At 42.1% G+C, this 17,457-nt stretch overlaps 1 protein-coding gene across 9 annotated transcripts in view; it reads left to right on the forward strand.

Annotated features, from left to right (window-relative positions):
• si:ch211-285f17.1 (sickle tail protein homolog) overlaps positions 1–17,457 on the forward strand; it is a 178,353-nt gene that overhangs the window by 45,074 nt on the left and 115,822 nt on the right. The window contains exon 1 of one of the 9 annotated variants that reach the window (XM_024393087.2): positions 17,180–17,328. The exons of the other annotated variants lie outside the window; for them this stretch is intronic. The gene's annotated coding sequence lies outside the window, so the exon portion shown is untranslated. Of the gene's footprint in view, positions 1–17,179; positions 17,329–17,457 lie in introns of those variants that run through there. 9 annotated transcript variants of the gene reach the window in all.

The raw sequence follows: 17,457 nt of genomic DNA on the forward strand, positions 1-17,457 counted from the left end.
ACAAAAATGTAAATGTAAAAAAAATGAACATTTGCAAAGAACACTGGGTAATATGTCACTTCATGGGTGATTCCAGCGATATACTGTAAATTAGATTACGGTAATATTGTTGGTACCGTAAAATTGATTACGGTAAAATGAATTAAAGTAGCTGTACTGTAATATAATTTACAGTAATTTACTGGCTCATTTCTGCTAGTAAGTTACTGTAAATGTTAAAGGAAATGTTTTACAGTGTAAAAGTAGTGCACTATATAGGGAATAGGGTGCTATTTGAGATATACAAGTATCTTCTAAGGAGAGGAATGCCAGTGAAACAACACATGCATACAGCCCTGACTGGAGAATCAGACAATGTCTCTTTCAGTGAGACTGAGTTCAATTGTGTTGTGAGTTCAGATGTTTAAACAGTGAGTGTCTGCCAAGTAGACCTACCCTCCTCCAATGTTATTGTCGCATCCCATTTGGCTTAACTTGGCTGTCTCCTGAGCCAATATGGCAATAAAATGGCACATGTTCATTAGACAAAACTTGTTTGAATATTCAGGAAACAAGTTAGTTATAAAAGACAAATGACTGTACTGTGTTAATCCCAACAGTGGACATTCACTTTTTCTCTATCAGCAAAGACGATAGTTTATTTCAAGATGTTCACCATGGAGAGATGTTTAAGGATTTCAGAGGTAGTCTCCCACAGAGGGAGAAGACATCTGTCCGTTTATCTGAAAAAGCAGAGGTGTAACCGATGAATAATTTATAGTATTTGCAGATGTCAAGTAAGAATGCAAAACATTAGATAATCTGGCAGCTGTCTGGTATCTCAAGCTACCCTGATCAATCCAGGGCAAGCTTGAGAAGATTCTTCTCCTTCTCACTTCAAGTTCTCTCTTACAAATATACAATAATGTAGCTGTCTGCCAGGACTGCACTCAGAAGAATCAGACAAAAACCAACACGTTTGTCATGAAATATGCATTACAGAGAACAATGCACAATGACAACTAAAAGTTTGGATTCCTCTAAAGGAGGAACTTGTATTGGGATACTATTACATAGGCCGAGTTTATGATTATGCATTGCAGTAGCCTGAACATGCTGTAACCTCAATTACTTTGATTATGGCTGACTAACGGGCTAGTTACACTATATATACAAATGTATGTGGACACCCATTCAAATGAGTGGATTCGGCTATTTCAGCCACACCCGTTAGCTGTCCTAGTGCAAAAAATAATACTTGTCTGTCCTAGTAGTGCATAAAACATTGTCTCTCCTTGGTTGCAACACTCACTACCGAGTTCCAAACTGCCTCTGGAAGCAACGTCAGCACAATAACTGTTCGTTGGGAGCTTCATGAAATAGGTTTCCATGGCCGAACAGCCACACACAAGCCTAAGATCACCATGTGGCTGGAGTGGTGTAAAGCTCGCCGCCTTTGGACTCTGGAGTAGTAGAAACACGTTCTCTGGAGTGATGAATCACACTTCACCTCTTGGTTTTGGCGGATGCCAAGAGAACGCTACCTGCCCCAATGCATAGTGACAACTGTAAAGTTTGGTGGATGAGGAATAATGGTCTGGGGCTGTTTTTCATGGTTCGGGCTAGACCCCTTAGCTCCAGTGAAGGTAAGTCTTAATGCTACAGCATACAATGACATTCTAGACTATTCTGTGCTTCCAACTTTGTGGCAACAGTTTGGGGAGAGCCCTTTCCTGTTTCAGCATGACAATGCCCCGTGCACAAAGCGAGGTCCATACAGAAATGGTTTGTTGATCAGTGTGGAAGAACTCGGCTGGCCTGCACAGAGCCCTGATCTGAACCCCATCAAACACCTTTAGGATGAATTGGAACATCTACTGCGAGCCAGGCCTAATCGCCCAACATCAGTGCCCGACCTCAGTAATGCTATTGTGGCTGAATTAAAGCAAGTCCCCACAGCAATGTTCCAACATCTAGTGGAAAGCCTTCCCAGAAGAGTGGAGGCTGTTATAGCAGCAAAGGGGAAACAAATGTTTCAGATGTTCAACAAGCAGGTGTTCAACGAGCAGGTGTCCACATACTTTTGGTCATGTAGTGTATTTGGAATGCTTATTCAGCCACAACCTATACGTTCATGGGCATTGTGACCTTCCCTCAATGAAATAGATAAATAAATAGATAATTTAATGATCAAAACATATACTTTAATATACTTTCCCAGTGGACTTGAAGCTGTCCATTAAAAAAAATCACAAAAATCCTCAAAAAGTCCTTAATTATAAATTAGAACATCAATGTGGACTCTAAAAAGAGTAGAGACTTAGTAGAGGCTAGGAATCGGATCAAGCACCTGCCAATCACTCAATAACAAAGCAACTGCATTGATCATAGCCAATGTCAACATGATATTGAACCATGCTGTCCGAGAGTACCTACAGTACTCATCTCAGCTGGTAGACTTTGAGCTGCAATATGATCAAGAACCCAGCTAGCACATCATTTTCTGAGAACCATATGTTTCTTAGCGCTTGGTGAGAGCATGGTTGTCCTATGGTTATTTTGCATACAACCTTCCCACAACTTGCTGGGAATGGTGCAGGATAAGCTTTGAAACATTCTCAGCACATTTAAGGAACTTGACCCCCTAAAAAGTTATTTAATTGCTTTAACAGAATGTTTCCTAAAAGTTCAAACATGGTTACATTTCATTTCAATTTTGTTAATGTTCTTGGAAAATTCTCCAACTGGTTTGACATTGGGAATGCTCTCAAATAGTTCAGAGAACGTTAAGAATTGTATTTATTTTATAAACATTTTAGTACTTCAGCATAAGGTTTCCTACAGGTTTCCTCATAGTTCTATTTAAAATCATATTCTCAAATTGTTCCAAGAACGTAAAGAAACAATGTTCTTCTGTGGGAATTTCAGTACTTCAGCATCACATTTCCAGGTTTCTCCAGGTTTCTATTTAAAGTCATGTTCTCAAATTGTTCAGAGAATGTTAAGAAAACTTACCATAAAAAAAAACACAAGAAAACTTTAGTAATGTTCAGAGAACATTCTAAGAATTGTATTTAAAAACGCGTCTATCTTGTTAATTTTGTTTCCTTGAATGTTTTCCTGGGAGGTTTTATGAACGCTCTGATATCAGAAATGATATGTTATTTTGAGTTTAAAAAATAGCTTTCTTAAAACACTTCACTGAATGTTTAAATGAAACTTTTAATAACACTGCTAGCTATTTAACTCCAAGCACAAATTTAACATTTTATTGTGACACAGCATCAGTGAGATTCAAACCAACACCTTTCTCTTGTCTACGCATGGAACTAGTCCACTGCACCACCAGGATGGAGCTAGCATGGTATTTTTTTACTGCTTACAATACTGTACATTTTATCTATTCAAACAGACCCCATTTCCGAGGTAACAAGCACTCATTAAGATCAGGTGAGGCCAATTAGTAGGCGCGGCCAGCACACCAGAACACACTTAAGTTATCAGAACCTCCATGCAACCTAAAAATAAACCTTCCCAGTTCAGGCAACATTTTCACTTCTGTTCTCAGAAAGTAAAAAAACAAAAACGTTGGTTTAACCGGTCAGGAAACATATGGCTTCATTCCCACAACCAATGTGAAACCAAAAAACATACGTTCCCACAACTTCCAAGGATCAGATGTGCTAGCTGGGTAGACAATTCTGGAAATAGGGTCCATTCTAAGCCATAGGGCTCTTGTCAAATGTGGTGCACAATGTAGGGAATAGGGTGCCATTTGGGATGATATCCCTGTTTTCTAGAGAGCTGGGATAAGAGATGGCTGTAGGGCTTGAGGAGGGACAGTAAGGATGGACAGTGAGTGACTGACCAACAGGGTGATGACATGCAGCCCAGGGTGTTAGGGTGTTGTATCCAGGGTGAGAAAGTCTTTAGAGAGCTGTAGAGGTCAACACTATCACTCACCACAGCATCTGTTTGACACACCCCTGATAACAAGACTACAGCTTCCCTAAGGGACAGTCACACACTTACACACACACTTACACACACTTATGCACACACACACACACACACACACACACACACACACACACACACACACACACACACACACACACACACACACACACACACACACACACACACACACACACCATCCAAGGCCCTCTGAGTATTAAAAACATTTACATTTTAGGAGACACTCTTATTCACAGCAACTTACAGGCACACTTAGGGTTAAGTGCCTTGCTCAAGGGAACATCATCTGATTTTTCACCTAGTCATCTCAGGGATTCAAACTAGCAACCTTCCAGTTACTGGCCCAACGCTCTTCACCACTAGGATACCTGCTGCTTTCATGTTAACACAAACACACACACACACAGGCACACCCACGGACACATCGCCACTTTATTAAGATCAAACATTCCGTTCTATTGCACTGTTCCAGTGCCTATTTGCTCAGTATCCATAATGGTGCTCTGATTAACAATGTAGGGAATACGGTGCCATTTGGGGCTCCGCCAACATAAAGCAGGCCTCCATGGTGGAGCCCTATCTTCCCTCCAATCATGTGATTTATTAAAGCTGACCCCAATTCCCCTACTTTATGCTATGGGTCTGTGGCTAGTCAGGCTCTGTTATTCCAGTTAGTCCTTGTCCACGTTCTGTCTGGTCGTATGAGATCAAATGTTCCCATTACGTAAGGCTGACTTTAGATAAGAACAGTGCTGATGATGCCGTTCACAACACATCTGCACCAGTAGAGCATCTTATGAAACATTCCCTGATTGCAGAGAAAGATCCTGAAGCAATTGGTTGTATTAGCCAGAACACAACACAGTTAGATACAAAGCAGACGATGCAGTTAGAAACGAGGCAACAGTAAACATGTTGGACCCCACAAATAAAGCAGCGCCCCCCATTGGCCAAATGAGATATGGCGTGTGACTTACCCATTTCTGTTCATTATTATAGCTTCCGCCTTGGACCAGTCAGTGTAATTTTGTAAATGTCGGATCTCTATGGCAAGACGCATGATTCACCCAAGTTACATCAAATTTGGGCCAGTACGATATCACGTGTGACTAACGTACTGTACAAACATACTAATGGACAGAGACAGATCCACAGTCCCCTACCCGATTTCCTACCCGACAATATTTCAATTACTTATATGATCCCATCAACATACTGTACTAGACTATTGGTCCCATCAGGCATGGAGGCTTACATTGATTTAGACAGGGGTCCAGAACTGCTCTGACTGAAAAACAGAAACCAACACACACACACACACACACACACACATCCAATCAGTTTTTTTTAGATGTGTTTGTGAGCGTGTGCAATATCACTGTATAATAAACTAACTGTTTGCGTTATTGTGTCAAAGGTCAACTACAGGATATGATGCATTAACATACAGTTTAATTGTTTCATGTTTAATTGCGCCTGTCATTATTCTTAAAAATGCTATGTTGTTACACAGAGTATTTGGAAAATATACTTTCGGTCCCAAATGGCATCCTTTCCCCTACATAGTGCACTACTACCCATAGGGGTCTGGTCAAAAGTAGTACACTAAATAGAGTATAGGGTTGGTCTTTAATTTATCACAGTGGCCTTCACTTCCACAGTATTGGACTCCTACCCCTGAGGCACTCTGAAATTATGTTGTTTCTCCAGTGTAGCTACTGGCAAATTCTCCCACTGCCGCCTCACATTTGAGATCCTGAAATGGGCTTTTAAAAAGGAGAGCGGCTCACTGGGGCTTTGGCTGATTTTAAATAAATTACAGTCAAAGTCAGGAAGGTCTGGGGGCTTTGAGCAGGATCTGAGTGGATGTGCACCAAATCACAAATAGGATCTGTTTTACTCCTATGGGTTCGTTCAAAATGGCCGCCGGTCCTCCCATCACAGACCCATCGACATGAATGGGGACACCCGTTCTAGGGATTTTATTTCCTTGGTGATCAGTGCCCTTTATTCCAGCACAGGAAGTACATCTCTGCTTACTACTACACCCATTGTTTTGGCCAAGTGGAATGATGCCTTCCAAACTGCATCTAATATTAATCAAGGAATAATGCACTACATGTGTGAGAGAGAGAGAGAGCATGAGAGAGAGAGAAGCTGGGCAGGCAGACAGTCATTAAAAAAAGAGCCATAATGATGCTGCTCTACAGTCACACACACACACACAAACACAGCCAGCGACAGTCAGTAGTCGGAAACATTCAACTAGTGTCCCAGAATGCTTAGCTCTGTAGGAGACTGCCGCAGAGAGAGTCTTCAGAACCTCCTGAATAAAAGTGTGAATAACATGACTGAACAGCTTCAGGTGTAACCATCCACCTTCTTTCTCCATTCGTTAAAATCCATCTTTTTCTGATATATTGTGTCTCCTCTCCATTTGTTTGGGCTCTGCGGAGACTGAGGAGGGATGTGGCAGCGGGGATTAGTCTTTGGAACGGGAAGCACAGGAGAGGGGGCCTGTTTTTGTGTTTGTACAGAAGACAAAGTGATGTCAACGGATTCCCTGTTTGATGAGGCATCTGGGTCTGCGTCCCAAATGGCACACTATTTCCTATATAGTGCACTACTTTCCTATGGACTGTATGGGCCCTGGGTGTAAGTAGTGCACTATATAAGGAATAGGGTGCCATTTGGGATGTAGTCTAGGAGTCTTCTCCCCCTCTCCCTGCTATGTGTATCATCCTCATTCATCCAACTTCCTTCCTGCTCCGAGGTTTATAAATCACTAGCTCTCAGAGTCAACATCTGAGCTTCAACAATTCCTCAACGCACTCGTGCCCTTTTGTCTCATATGTTCAATGGTTGCGGGGGGAAACACTGACACATAAAAGCTCAGGTATCTATTCCTCTCATCTCCACCCCCCTGTGCTAGAATGGTAGTGATGAAATCCAGGTCCGTGCACAGACGTTTTGGGGGGGCATGTGCTCAAACATCCCTCCTCAGTCTCCGCAGAGCCCAAACAAATGGAGAGGAGACACAATATATTTTTTTAAACGCAGAAGCTGCTGTGTAAAGGATTTTGCGAAACTATTTTGAACTTGGAGCTGAAGGTAATTACATTCTTTCCCTGATCAATCTACACACAGTACCCCATAATGACAAAGTGAAAACAGGTTTTTAGACATTTTTGCAATTGTATTAAAAATAAAAAGCAGAAATACCTTATTTACATAACTATTCAGACCCTTTGCAATGAGACTCGAAATTGAGCTCAAGTCAAATCAAATGTTATTGGTCACATAAGAGGAGCCTCTTAAAGAAGAAGTTACAGGTCTGTGAGAGCCAGAAATCTTGCTTGTTTGTAGGTGACCAAATACTTATTTTCCACCATAATTTGCAAATTAATTAATTAAAAATCCTACAATGTGATTTTCTGGATTTTTTTCCCTCATTTTGTCTGTCATAGTTGAAGTGTACCTATGATGAAAATGACAGGCCTCTCTCATCTTTTTAAGTGGGAGAACTTGCACAATTGGTGGCTGACTAAATACTTTTTTGCCCCACTGTACGTGTTTATCAGATGTTATTGTGGGTGTAGCGAAATGCTTGTGCTTCTAGCTCCAACAGTGCAGTAATATCTAACAGTTTCACAACATATACTCAAAATACACGTAAATCTAAGTAAGGAATGGATTAAGAATATATATATATATACAGTGGCAAGAAAAAGTATGTGATCCCTTTGGAATTTCCTGGATTTCTGCATAAATTGGCCATAAAATCTTCATCTAAATCACAACAATAGACAAACACAATGTGCTTAAACTAATAACACACAAATTATTGTATTTGTCTTGTCTATACTGAATACATCATTTAAACTCTCACAATGTAGGTTGGAAAAGGTATGTGAACCCCTAGGCTAATGACTTCTCCAAAAGCTAATTAGAGTCAGGAGTCAGCTAACCTGGAGTCTAATCTATCAGACAAGATTAGAGTTGGTTAAGGCTGCCCTGCCCTATAAAAAAACAAAAAGCATTGCCTGATGTGAACCATGCCTTGAAGAAAAGAGATCTCAAAATACCTAAGATTAAGAATTGTTGACTTGCATAAAGCAGGAAATGGTTACAAAGGTATCTCTAAAAGCCTTGATGTTAATCAGTTCACGGTAAGACACATTGTCTATAAATGGAGAAAGTTCAGCACTGTTGGTACTCTCCCTAGGAGTGGCCGTCTTGCAAAGATGACTGCAAGAACACAGCGCTGAATGCTCAATAAGGTTAAGAAGAATCCTAGAGTGTCAGCTAAAGACTTACAGAAATCTCTGGGACATGCTAACATTTCTGTTGACGAGTCTACGATACGTAAAACACTAAACAAGAATGGTGTTCATGGGACTACCCCACGGAAGAAGCCACGGCTGTCCAAAAAAAAACATTGCTGCACGTCTGAGGTTCGCAAAAGACCACCTGGATGTTCCACAGCGCTACTGGCAAAATATTCTGTGGACAGATTAAACTAAAGTTGAGTTGTTTGGAAGGAACACACAACCCTATGTGTGGAGAAAAAAAGGCACAGCACACCAACATCAAAACCTCATCCTCACTGTAAAGTATTGTGGAGGGAGCATCGTGGTTTGGTGCTGCTTTGCTGCCTCAGGGCCTGGACAGCTTGCTATCATCGACGGAAAAATGAATTCCCAAGTTTATCAAGACATTTTGCAGGAGAATGTAAGGCTCTCTGTCCGACCAATTGAAACTCAACAGAGGTTGGGTGATGCAACAGGACAACGACAAAAACACAGAAGTAAATCAACAACAGAATGGCTTCAACAGAAGAAAATACACCTTCTGGAGTGGCCCAGTCAGAGTCCTGACCTCAACCCGATTGAGATGCTGTGGCATGACCTCAAAAGAGCAGTTCACACCAGACATCCCAAGAATATTGCTGAACTGATATGGTTCCTCCTGATCGTTGTGCAGGTCTGATCCGTAACTACAGAAAATGTTTGGTTGAGGTTATTGCTGCTAAACGGAGGGTCAGCCAGTTATTAAATCTAAGGGTTCACATACTTTTTCCAACTTGCACTGTGAATGTTTACACAGTGTGTTCAATAAAGATATGAGAAAATGTATAATTGTTTGCATTGGACTAAGATACAGTGGCATAGTATGGAGTACAGTATATACATATGAGATGGATGATAAATATTTACAAACAATTAAAGTTACTAAGATACCGTAGAATAGTATAGAGTACAGTTTACACATATGAGATGAGTAATGCAAGATGCAGAGACATTATTAAAGTGGCTAGTTTTTCATTTCCTTAAAGTGGCCAGTGATTCCTAATCTATGTCTACAGGCAGCAGTCTCTGATGTGCTGGGTATGGCTGTTTAACAGACACTGGTGTAGTATAGAATACAAAACAGTATATACATAGGAAATGGGTGATGCCATATGTAAGCACAATTTAAAAGTGACTAAGATACCGTAGAATAGTGTGGAGTGCAGTTCATACATATGAGATGAGTAATGCTAGATACGGAACATTATTTTAAAGTGGGGATCTATTTCTAAAAGTGGCCAGTGATTCCTAATCTATGTCTATTGTCAGCCAGCTCTGATGGCCTTGAGATAGAAGCTGTTTGTCAGCTTCTCGGTCTCAGCTTTGATGCACCTGTACTGACCTCGCCTTCTGGATGAGCAGTGGCTCGGGTTGTTGATGTCCTTGATGATCTTTTTGGCCTTCCTATGTCCTCGGGTGCTGTATGTGTCCAGGAGGGTGGGAAGTTTGCCCCTGGTAATGCGCTGGGCAGACCGCACCACCCTCTGGAGAGCTTTGCAGTTTCGGGTGGTGCAGTTGCCGTACTAGGCGGTGATACAGCCCAACAGGATGCTCTCAATTGTGCGTCTGTAAATGTTTGTGAGGGTTTTAAGTGTTACGCCAAAAATGTTTCAGTCTCCTGAGGTTGAAGAGGCGCCGTTGCACCTTCTTCACCACACTTTCTGTTTGTCAGTGATGTGTACGCCAAGGAACTTGAAGCTTTCCACCTCCACTGCGGTCCCATCGGTGTGGATAGGGGGGGTGCTCCCTCAGCTCTTTCCTGAAGTCCACGATCATCTCCTTAGTTTTGTTGACGTTGAGTGAGAGGTTATTTTCCTGGCACCAGGAGCCCTCACCTCCTCCCTTTAGGTTGTCTCATCGTTGTTGGTAATCAAGCCTACTACTGTTGTGTCGACGGCAAACTTGATGATTGAGTTGGGGGCGTGCTTGAGATGTTTCTACAACTTGATTGGAGTCCACCTGTGGTAAATTCAATTGATTGGACATGATTTGGAAAGGCACACGCCTGTCAATATAAGGTCCCACAGTTGACAGTGCATGTCAGAGTAAAAACCAAGCCATGAGGTCCAAGGAATTGTCCGTAGAGTTCTAAGACAGGATTGTGTCGAGGCACAGATCTGGGGAAGGTTACCAAAACATTTCTGCAGCATTGAAGGTCCCCAAGATCACTGTGTCCTCTATCATTCTTAAATGGAAGACTCTTCCTAGAGGTGGTCGCCCAGCCAAACTGCGCAATCGGGGGAGAAGGGCCTTGCTCAGGGATTTGAGCAAGAACCCGATGGTCACTCGGACAAAGCTCCAGAGTTCCTCTGTGGAGATGGGAGAACATTCCAGAAGGACAACCATCGCTGCAGCACTCCACCAATAAGACCTTTGTGGTAGAGTGGCAAAAAGGCACATGACAGAAACAGCTTTGCCGCCCTGGATCCAGAGGTTCCGGTGCCTTAGTCCTTGGTGGCTTCCCGATCAAGATCGGATCCGGAGGTACCTGCGTCTTCGTCCTCAGCTCTGTCTCCCTCTCCGATGGCTTCTACCTCGGGTTCAGATCCTCGGAGATCCCAGCCTTGCCAGACGGTGATGAAATGGTGAGAAACATCTCAGTCCCCAAGGCAAAAACCCTGTGCTACCCAGGAGCACGAGTACAGGACATAACAAGGCTGCTTCCGACTGTTCTACCACAGATGCCGTGAGTTGACACTGTCGTAGTCCATGTGGGGTCAAACGAAATCAGGAGGGCTAGCTCGGAAGATTTGAAAATGGATTTTAAAGAACTGATTTTAGCATTAAAAGACTCAAAAAAATTGCCAATAATTTCAGGTCCAGTACCATCGTTGGGCCGCGGGTGTGAAAGATTCAGCAGACTTCTGGCATTACACATCTGGGTAAAAGACTACTGTAGCTCTGCTGGAGTCACTTTTATTGATAACTTTGACACCTTCTGGAACCAGAAGACACTCTACAGGAATGATGGAGTCAATCCAAATGATCTTGGCTCCTGAACTCTGTCCACTCATTTCATGGCTGCGCTGAAACAATGACTGGTAAATGATCCAAAGACCAGCTCAGTTAATCCCTACCATTGTGACAATGAGTTGTACATTTGATGCAGCATTATGACATGATCCTAGGGGCATTGGCAAACACAATGTAAGTAATTTAATTTATCTACATCTAATTGCATCGAATACATCTGTTTATCCTACAGCTATTGTAAGCCGTAATCATGAGCCTATAAACCAGAGTTACATTGTTAGCACTGAGGCGGCGTGCAACAGTAGGAAGACCACTTTATGCAGCTCACCCTGCACTATCAGCTCCAATGTAAATAACATGACTAAGTCTACCTCTGATAATCTTCCCAGTAAAGCATTAAAAACAATCATGCAACCCAGAAAAGTGCTAAAAATATCCCATATTAACATTTGTAGCCTAAGAACAAGGTCCAGGAAGTCCATAACTTGCTTTTAACAGATGACATTCATATTCTGACTGTCTCTGAAACTCACTTAGATAATACCTTTGATGATACAGTGGTAGCAATACATGGTTATAACATCTACCGAAAAGATAGAAATGCCACCGGAGGCGGCGTTGCGGTCTATATTCAGAACTACATTCCTGTAAAGCTTAGAGACAATATAATGTTAAATACTGTTGAAGTAATATGGCTACAGGTTCATCTGCCTCACCTAAAGCCCATTTTTGTGGGAAGCTGCCATAGACCACCAAGTGCTAACAGTCAGTATCTGGATAATATGTGTGAAATGCTTGATAATGTATGTGATATTAACAGAGAAGTGTGTTTTCTGGGTGATATAAATATTGATCTGGCTATCATCAAGATGCCCACTCAGGAAAAAACGTCAAACTGTAACCAGTGCCTGCAACCTGGATCAGGTTGTCAGTCAATCTACCAGGGTAGATACAAACAGCACAGGAATTAAATCATCAACATGTATTGATCACATCTTTACTAACGCTGCAGATATTTGCTTTAAAGCAGTATCCAAATCCATAGGATGTAGTGATCACAATATAATAGCCATACTGTATCTAGGAAAACCAAAGTTCCAAAGGCTGGGCCTAATATAGTGCATAAAAGGTCATACAATAAGTTTTTTAGTGATTCATATGTTGATGATGTAAAGAATATTTGCTGGTCTGGTGTGTAATGAGGAGCAACCAGACGCTGCACTTGACACATTTATGAAACAAATTTTTCCACTTACTAATAAGCACGCACTCATTAAGAAAATTACTGTAAGAACTGTTAAATCCCCTTGGATTGATGAGGAATTGAAAAATTGTATGGTTGAAAGGGATGAGGCAAAAGGTATGGCAATTAGGGTTTAGCAGCCCAACTGATTGGCAAATTAAGAAGTCATGTGACTAAACTAAATAAAAATAAAAATAAATTACACTATGAAACAAAGATAAATTATATAAAGAATGATAATAAAAAGCTTTGGGGCACTTTAAATTACATTTTAGGAAAAAGCCAACTCGGCTCCTTTACTCATTGAATCAGATGGCTCATTCATCACAAAGCCCACTGATAATGCAAACTACTTTTATGACTTTTTCATTGGCAAGATAAGCAAACTTAGGGATGACATGCCAGCAACAAACGCTGACACTACATATCCAAGTATATCAGACCAAATTATGAAAGACAAGAACTGTACTTTTGAATTCCGTAAAGTTAGTGTGGAAGAGGTGAAAAAAATATTCTTGCCTATCAACAATGACAAACCACCGGGGTCTGACAATCTGGATGGAAAATTACTGAGGATAATAGCAGATGATATTGCCACTCCTATTTGCCACATCTTCAATTTAAGCCTACTAGAGAGTGTGCTCTCAGGCCTGGAGGGAACCTAAAGTTTTTCCGCTTCCAATCAGCCTGTTACCAACCCTTAGTAAACTTCTGGAAAAAATGATTTTTGACCAGATACAATGCTATTTCACAGTAAACAAATTGACAACAGAATTTCAGCATGCTTATAAGGAAGCAAGCAAGCACAGCACTTACACAAATGACTGATGATTGGCTGAGAGAAATTGATGATACAATTTTTGTGGGGGCTGTCTTGTTTAGTGCAGCTTTTGACATTATCGATCATAGTCTGCAGCTGGAAAAACGTATGTGTCATGGCTTTATACCCCCTGCTATAATGTGGATAAAGAGTTACTTGTCTAACAGAATACAGAGGGTGTTCTTTAATGGAAAACTCTCAAAAATAATCCAGTTAGAATCAGGAATTACCCAAGGTAGCTGTTTAGGCCCATTGCTTTTTAAATGTTTTACCAACGACATGCCACTGACTTTGAGTAAAGCCAGAGTGTCCATGTATGCGGATGACTTAACACTATACAGCAACTGAAATGACTGCGACACTCAACAAAGAGCTGCAGTTAGTTTCAGAGTGGGTGGCAAGGAATAAATTATCCCTAAATATTTCCAAAACTTAAAAGCGTTGTATTTGAAACAAAACACTCACTAAACTCTAAACCTCAAATAAATATTGTAATAAATAATGTGGAAATTGAACAAGTTGAGGTGACTAAACTGCTTGGAGTAACCCTAGATTGTAAACTGTCATGGTCAAAACATTTTGTTGCAGTAGTAGCTAAGATGGGGAGAAGTCTATAATAAAGTGATGCTCTGTTATCTTAACAACACTATCAACAAGGCAGGTCCTACAGGCCCTAGTTTTGTCGCATCTTGACTACTGTTCAGTCGTGTGGTCAGGTGCCACAAAAAAGGACTTAGGAAAATTGCAATTGGCCCAGCACAGCTGGCCCTTGGATGTACACAGAGAGCTAATATTAATAATATGCATGTCAATCTCTCCTGGCTGAAAGTGGAGGAGAGATTGACTTCATCACTACTTTTATTTATGAGAGGTGAATGCACCGAGCTGTCTGTCTAAACTACTGGCACACAGCTCAGACACCCATGCATACCCCACAAGACATGCTACAAGAGGTCTCTTCACAGTCCCCAAGTCCAGAACAGACTATGGGAGGCACACAGTACTACATAGAGCCATGACTATATGGAACTCTATTACACATCAAGTAACTTGACTTAGGCAGTAAAATTAGAACAGCGGGGACTGTGTAGCAACACAAACATTGGCACAGACACATGCATACACACACACACACACACACACACATACGCACTATACATACACATGGATTTAGTACTGTAGATATGTGGTAGTGGTGGAGTAGGGACCTGAGGGCACACAGTGTGTTGTGAAATCTGTGAATGTATTGTCATGTTTTTAAAATTGTATAGACTGCCTTAATGTTGCTGGACCCCACGAAGAGTAGCTGCTGCTTTGTCATTATGGGGTATTGTGTGTAGATTGATGGGGGGGAACAATTTAATATATTTTAAGGCTGTAACACTTCTCACTTCTCTAGAGTCCAGAGAAAGCTAAATCATTCAGCCTCCTTGTAGCAGAGGTTGCAGGATCAGATGGCAAGCATGTTCTGTCTGCATCGCGCCATCACTTTGGAAGGCAGCCTGCCTGCAGTGTGCTCATCGCCAGCCAGGTAGCCCTGTTCTTCCTCATAAATATACTACTGCATTTGCCAGAATATGTTACATATTCATCCCATGATATTGAAGGCAATGCTTGTAACAACTTCTTATCTTTAAACATATAGCCAGTACCCAGCCAAAATAGGCCTATCTTTAACATGAAAATTATCAATCAAATCGGCAAAGATGAGGCAGTAGCGTTCAGGACACCAGGATAGCATGCAGCCCCCTCCCCTCAGCTCCAACACATGGTGCTCAGACTAAACATGATGAATGTTTCCAGAGCCGGCCGTCACTGTTGCATGATGAAGGAAACCTGATGTGACTGTGTGGTTTTCCAGCCTGGCTCTGAGTCTGACCTGGAGAGAGGAGTGGGCATGAGAAGAGGAGAGGAGAAGAGATGAGAGGAGGGGATGTAATGGGAAGATGAGAGTGCACTCTAAAAAATGCTGGGTTAAAAACAACCCAGCGCTCGGTAAATAGTGAACAGAACACACGTTGGGTTATTTTGATCCAGCCAGTGGGGTCAATTAGCTTTCCATTAGATATTTTTGGCCACCTGTGAGAGTAAATGTCATTATAGTTCATCATGGTACATTTTTACACTGCAAATTTAAGTTTCATAAATGTTTTACATTTAATAACATTATTATAACAAAGTGATTATTATAACAAACTCTCCCAACATTGGTATATGCACAGGCACTTAAATAGTCTTGTGTAAGCCTCATAAACGCTACAAACGTGCCAGTGCTCAACCTTAACCTGTGATGACAATACAAAACAGCATGAACCAGAATGACATTTACATTCACGGGTGGCCCCCCCCCCCCAAAAAAAACCCGATTTGAAAGCCACGCCCCTACTTAGCCATGCCTCAAGTCTTCTCATCTCATCTGACCCGGTGGGTCAAAGCTTCTTAACCCTGCATCAATAACCCAACAACCCAACTAAGTGACTCAACAGGCTGGGTCAAAATAACCCAACGTTTGTCCAAGATTTACCCAAATGACTTTGTCTTTAACTAAGCATTTTATTAGAGTGTGAGAAAGGGAGAGATGGGTATACGAAGGGGGAGAAGATGGAAGCGGTGAGGTGAGGAAAGGATAAGAAAGGAATGATAGGAAGAGGAGGGTGAGGTACTGTCTGGATGAAACGGATTGTGAAGAGGGGATCTGCTAATACTCTTAAACTCCAGACATGTTCCAGCACAACTTTAAAACTCATCATATTGTACTAAGCTACACCATGAATAAGCAAAACTGAACATTTGAGGTTGGAGCTACTGTGGACCATCATGAAAGCTGGAAATTAGAATTTTAGGTTGATTCTTTCAATTCATGTTCTTATTTTTTACAGTCAACGAGCTCAATATACTAATAAATGATGATGTGTTCCTGTCATGTGTAGATTACTCAGTTAACAACAACAACAACAGCACCAACAACAAATATGTATCCCAAATGGGACCCTATATAGTGTGCTACTTTTGACCAGAACTGTATCGGTCCTGTTCAAAATTAGTGCACTAAATAGGGAATAGAGCGCCATTTGGGGTGCACACAGTCTCCTGGTGATACTTCTATCAACCTGTGTTCTCTCACCTCTCTCTCGTCGACTCGCCCCCCCCTTGCCTCTCCCCCTCCCCTGCTTTTCAGGGGCTAGGATGGGGTGGTGGGGGGTGGGGGGTATGCTGTGGGTTGGATTGGGGTTAGAGAGAGGAGGGTGGAGGTATTAGCCAGATCTCGTAGCAGACGCCTTGTTTTTGAGACTGAGCCTGGAGATCAGTCTGCCTTGAATGGGCCAAGCCTCGGTGTGGTTTGTAACAGCAAACTGTGGGATTAAGAGAGAAAGTTCCAGTCACACCCCCACCCTTTTATACCCCCTCCCTTCATCTCTTGAGTCCTCTCTCCACTCTAAAAATGTGTGTCTCAGTAGGACAACCCAGCAGGAAGTCATCCACGTGTTTTCCTTTAGCCTCTCTCTCTCTCTTTTCCTCTCTCTCTCTCTCTCTCTTCCTCTCTCTCTCTCTCTCTCTTCCTCTCTCTCTCTCTCTCTCTCTTCCTCTCTCTCTCTCTCTCTCTCTCTCTCTTCCTCTCTCTCTCTCTCTCTCTCTCTCTCAATTCTGGAAAGTGGCAAGAGGTTACACAAACCTTATTCAAGAGGGCAGACAGACACAGTCCCGCACATATCCAAGTTGAACAATGGCTGTTTGCTGAGGGAGGGGGAGAGTGGGGCCAGCATTAACACACAGCCCAGGAAGTGTCGAAGCGAGGGAACGAGGGAGGGGAGAGAAAGAAAGAGGGAGGGAGGAACAGTGGAAGTGTGTAGACAGAGCCACACGGAGAAGGAAATGTTTTCTACTGCAGAGTGTGTGTGTGTCTTTTTTGTCTGTGTGAGGTTCGCTGCTCCCATACGGTTGTCCTGTTTGCTTTCAGACGTTTGACAGAGCACCAGAGAGGGAGGGTGAGTAGCTTCATCTCTATATGTGCACGCAGCGCACACACACGTATTCACCCGCACACACTCGCACACACACTCGCTTACACACATAGCTCACAGAGAGACCAGTGTAAGAGGTGGACAACCTGACAA

Source organism: Oncorhynchus tshawytscha, linkage group LG29 (genome assembly GCF_018296145.1).
Source record: "Oncorhynchus tshawytscha isolate Ot180627B linkage group LG29, Otsh_v2.0, whole genome shotgun sequence".
NCBI lineage: Eukaryota > Metazoa > Chordata > Actinopteri > Salmoniformes > Salmonidae > Oncorhynchus > Oncorhynchus tshawytscha.